This window comes from Stegodyphus dumicola, chromosome 9 (genome assembly GCF_044657685.1).
Source record: "Stegodyphus dumicola isolate Sdum_Otavi_A_Nest chromosome 9, ASM4465768v1".
NCBI lineage: Eukaryota > Metazoa > Arthropoda > Arachnida > Araneae > Eresidae > Stegodyphus > Stegodyphus dumicola.
Genome location: NC_140776.1, coordinates 151188967 through 151194966, shown reverse-complemented (window position 1 = coordinate 151194966; position 6000 = coordinate 151188967).

Below are 6000 nucleotides of genomic sequence, written 5' to 3'. Positions count from 1 at the left end.
GTGATAAATTTGATTATGATAGTATTCGTAATTTTTTTAAGTATTAAATAAGTTATACGAGATATAACCATGAATGTGGAAAGCAGTATACATATATCCATAAACAAAGACATTTAAGGGCTACTGATCATTAAGCGATCTGAAGAACTCTCGTCTGAAAAAAATACTCTTCAAAAATTGGAAGAGCAATTGATGACTGTGAAAGAATTACGTAAGTATTGTAAAACTCATAACATTCATAATTATTAGGTATTTAGGGAAATAACCAGAACTTAAAATTTTGTAATAGATCAGATAAAAAGAAAAGAATTTGTTGCAGCGTTTAATTTCCAAAATGATTATTTTTCTAAACCAGAAACTAAATGTAAGATTTGTGGAGAATATTAAATCCATTTTATATGTCGTTGTTATCTTGGCTATAATAAAGCCTATTTAAATAGTGCTATGGGCGAAGATGACAGCTCTGACAATCTGCAAAATCTTGTGATCATAGAGGTTCGGTCTCTTAGAATACCCCAAATTTAACAATTCAGCAAGGATAGCCGGGCAATCAAAAAGGTGTACAATTATGAGTTCTACGTCACAGACAGTATCACAGTTGCTTTAGGTTTTCCTGCCCTCTCTCTCAATTTTCAGGCCTCTGTGTTGGGCAGTTCTAAGCCTGCTTATGGTTTTAATTATACGTCGATCTCCATTGATGTTATCATGTTGGTGCTTTATTGGAACTTATTGTTCCTTCAGTCTGCAATGTGCTCGAAGGGGTGACATTTACATTATTATCATAGCTGAGATTTCGAGCCTCTCTTGCCAGTTTATCTGGGTTCTCGTTACCTGTAATATTGACACGCGCTGGCAACCACTGAATAATACAGACCTCATCTAACTTTTGAAGCTCGTTTAGGCAAAAGTGATTATTACAGTGATCAGGAAGCTTCCATCCAGGGAGGAGGGAGTCATCAGGGAATTGCCTGTAAAGCTGAATCAGAGAAGACAACGAGTCCTTTTGTTTTCTCCGTTATTGCCAGAGCTTGTAAGTGAAATTAGAAATTATGGCTCTAGCGCCAGTTTTTTGTTGAGAAGTATTATTACTTGGAGTAGTCACAAATACTCCAGAATCTCCATTAGCGATTATCTCATCAGATGACTCATCTGTATAAGTCCTATTTTGGATACTTTTCAGCAGTCCTGATCCTTTTCGATATAATGATATCAATCGAGTCTTCGATATTCCTTCCTTATTTAATGATAACCATCGATTATTGCATGGCTATAGTAGGTTGAGTACTATTTTGGATTTAATAGGAAACCTGGAAGAAAATGTTTAGCTCTGGAAGATAGAAAATTTGATGTGATCGAGGCCGAGAACGTCTGTAATATCTTTGTCAAACTGCATAGGAAATGACCTTTTCAGTCTAATGTTGAGATTACAATTCTCAAATATTTACCTAATGATGTGTTCTGATATACGGCTTCTTGCCTTGTTTGCAAATTTTATTACATTATACTGTCTTCTTTTTTCAGAGTTTTTTGGGGCCACATTCCTGAATTACTTTTAAATTATTAGTGGAAGTAATGAATTTTTCGACCTTTGCCTGGACAATTTCTAATTTCCCCAAGATAGTCCTGTAAGTGTGAACTCAAATGGGAGAACCATACTCCATGATCGATCTAATTAGAGAGGTGTTTGTTATTCTAAATGTCTCAGAAAAATCTCCTCGCTTTGTTCCGTAAAGACTTTTAATCATTCTTAATCTTTTCAAAGCTCAGTCAGCTCAAGTTTCGACATGCTCAGTGAATTTCAGTTCTGCATCTAGGATGACTTTAAAGTATTTTGAGCATAATGTTTTCATTATGCATTTGCCTTCAATGTATAATTCTGAATTCATAGGATCTCTATGCTTCCTGTCTGTTGAAAAGACACAAACAATAGTCTTTTCAGCGCTTTTTTACTTATTACTTGCTCCGCCCTTAGACGCTACACGGAAGGGGAGCATGCACCGTGGAAGTATTTTTAAGGGAAACTTAATCGTATCCACTTTACACATGAGGAAAACCACGAAAACGCCCATGCAGCCAGCCCTTTCGCGGGGGTTCAAACCCCTGACCGAACTACCAGCTGCCCAACGGCATCTTTTCAGCATTGATCTTGAGTTTTAAGCTCTGCGTCTACATTACAGTCCAATTTAGGGATTTCTGGAGCACTGTTTCAGAATCATGAATATCCCTGCTGTAGTGCCAGATCACGATATCATCTGCGTGGCAAGCCGCTTTAGTTACCTTTGTCAAGGTTAGGGTGAATGTCGTTCACATATAATACGAAAAGAAGGGGCTCAAAACAAAACTCAAGAACCTTCAAGGATTATCATACTCTTTGACAAACATCCGTTGTAACGTACTTTAATTTTGTCCTTCAAGAAATCATTCATCTAGATAAGGGAATTTCCTCCAATATATAATGATGTGTATATTTAATAAGTTTTTGTCTCCACACTCTATCAAATGCAGAAGCTATATCAAGAAAAAGAGCAATATATTTTGGGGGTAGTCGTTTTTGAAAACCATCAATGATAGGTTGACTGAGATAGAATAATTGGTCTTCAGTGAAACGTTGTTTTCTGTAGTTCTGTCTGATAGAAACTTACCTTCATGCTTTTTGTGAGGACCTCCATGATTCTGGAGTAGATAAATCACCTTGCAAAGGATGCTAGGGGGGCGATTCCGGCTGATTTATTTCGTTTGAGTACAATGGTAGCATGTCTTTAGTCCATGCTTTAGGCAGCCTGCCAGATTTCCATGATGTGTTAAAGATTGTCAGCAAGCATTGTTTTGCTTTTCCGCCAGGATGTTTAACCATTTCTCAGGAGAACCTGTAACCCCTAGAGAGCACGACCCCAGGTGGTGGATAGAGGAAGACACCCACTGGTTTTCCTAATAAAATAAATTCCGCAGACCAACGGGCAGAAGTCTAACCTTTCGGACAATGTCACTCCTTTCTATGATAAGTCTAGATTCAGTATCCATGTTATATGAAACATCATTTAAGATCATTAAAACATAAATTTACTTTACTTAATCGTGAGAAGTATGGAATCACTAAATCAAAACGAGAACTATAAGACTGTTGTAAAAAACATAATTTTCAAGTCTTTGAAGTTTCTCTGAATAAATCTGATTTCATTCAATATATGCAAGATCAAGATCAAATAAATCAATTTTTGAATTTGTTTCCTTTCGACAGAGATTTATATTCTAAACCCCCCCCCCAAAAAAAAACTAAATACCACAAATAAAATGTGAAATTTGTGGTGGATTTTATAAGAAATCTTACAAAAAGTCATCATTTGTTTACTGGCTTTGCTGTCAATCATCATTTGTTTAGAACATATAAATACAAGTTTATTGAGTGATGAAGAAGTTATACAAACAGAATCGAGTTTTAAGTGTAGATTAAAAACATATTTGATTATAAATATACATGAGGTCAAAGATCTTATTGAGTTTTTATATAATGGAAGAAGTAAAAGTGTTAAAGATTTAATAGTCTAGTCTTAAATTAGAAGAAGCTCTTAAAAATAAATTTAAAACTATTTTGAATGATCCTCAAGGAAAATTTTAAAAACATTTATTTAAAAAAACATAGTATTTTAATAAAGTATACAAATTTAGATGAAATTTAAATCTATTGCAGTGATAAATTATTAGCAGAAGTTACCGAATTTGAATTAGAAGGTTCGGGATAGTCTATATAAAATAAATATTTAGAATTAGCAATAAATAAATTTGGTCCTTTAAAAGGTTCTAGTTATATTAATTTACCTAATGAACTTAAAGATAAAAAAGCACTTATAAGTGTATAAATAATGACAATAAATATTTCATACGATCTGTTTTATCTACAATTCGTCCAGTAAACAATCATTGTGAAAGAGTTCCAGATTATAAGAATATGAGAATGATTTTGATGGAATTCATTTTCCTGTTTCTTTACATAAAATTTAAAAAAAAAATGAAAAGGATTAATATATCTGTTAATGCATATGGTTATGAAAAAAACTTATGGTATTACTGTGCAGTAAAAATAAAGTAGAAAACATGTAAACTTGCTAAAAAGGTCATTATTTTTGGCTTAAATATATGTCTGGATCATTAAGAATCAAATAGGTTATCATGAAGTACACTGCCCTCCAAACGTTAAGGAGCAGCATGTTTTTCAGAGCTCAACATTACAAAAATGTCAGTAACGTTTAAATTCACAGTTCATATGCATGACAGTAACGAAGTTTAAGAAAATATATGCAAAAACAATAGCTATTACTTTTATTTTATAGAAATGAATACTTATATAGGAGTTGGAGAAAAAATGCAAAATTTGTAATTTTTGTTCCTGAGTGTTGATCTTCAGTTGTTATTACAGTTCCAGCAGAGTCTATCGTCCAGGAGAAGTCGTTTGCACGATTTGGTGAGGTGGCGGACGATCGGATGGATGGAAACCGGGATGTCACAAAGTATTGTCGCTAGACGTCTCAATGACTCTCGTAGTGTGGTCCGCCGACTAGGGAATCAGTTTGAATCCGAGGATTCTGTGTCTAGAAGACATGTTCCAGGTAAACCTATAATTACAACACCTGCGAGAAACCGTTATTTAGCTCTTTCGGCCCAAAGGAGGAGTAACATTACTGTGCCTCAGCTCACGGCAGATCATTTAGTTGCAACAAGAACAAGAATCTCAGCTGCTACAGTGCGCAGACGCCTGCACAATACAGGTCTGTACTCAAGACGACTAGTTGTTTGTGTCCTCTTGACCCGAGGACACAAAGGTGCCCGTTTATGTTGGGCAATAGAACACGTCTCCTGGACCACTCACCTGCATGCGTTCCAAGAAGGAACTTTGACCGGTATGAGGTATCGGGACGAGATCCTTGATCAATATGTCCGCCCATATGCCGCTGCTATTTGTCTTGGATTTTTTCTGGTGGACAACAATGTGCGACCGCACCGAATTCGGCTTGCTGAAGAATATATTGAAGGTCACCGTATGGAGCGGATGGAATGGCCAGCTCAATCCCCAGACCTGAATCCATTAGAGCATCTTTGGGACTACCTTGGGAGACAAAATGCTGCTTTGTGTCTTCCTCCGAGGTGGTTAGACTGTAAAGATCTTAAGTTTTACTAACGTTTATTTTATTTTAAAACTGTACTGTCCTCTCTTATTTTCCACTTCCGGCCAGAATAAACGCGTGAATATGTTTATGCAAATTGTACTTGCTAACGCTTAAGTATTTAAGCTGTGTCTTTTTGCCAAGACCACAGTTAGGTGAGGAAAGAGCGAGCCTTCTTGCCACTATATTTCACGCGAGCGTGCAGTCAGTTGCTGTCCGCCTTTGAGGCCAGCGGTTTTAGTCCTCTTGAAAGCTAAAGACGTATTGTGGTTTTTCGCAGTTTCCATACTACATGCGTAATAATTTAAAAGGCCAGTCTTAGTGTTAGTTATTTGTGAAAAGTTTCTAAGTTAACTCTTCTTTTAAAGTTAGTTAGTAGTTTTTATATTTTTACGTTCAGACCACAAGTGGTTGGTCTTTGGGCTAAAATTCCATAAGCGGGGTAAGTTGGCGCCAAACTATTTTGGCCTTCAAAATTTGGCGAATTTTTAGGCGCACTGAATGAAAGCACTAAAATGGGATTTTTAAACGTAAACAGAATAGTAACTTTTAAGTTTTGCAGTAGTGAAACGCCGTTATTTTATGTAAACAGAATAGTAAAATGAGATGATAAAATACTAGATGAGTAAAACAAAATCCAACAGCTTTGCAAATAAATGCATAATCCTATATATATATAATTCATCATAAAATAGTAGAATGAACAATTCTTGTAAATAATTATTGAGTAAATAAATGTATACACTTATCGGATCAGAGCACTGCAAAGTCAGTTTTAAACGTAAACAGAATAGCAAATTATGCGTATTCAGCATCATAAACTAACTAAAATATTCAAGTT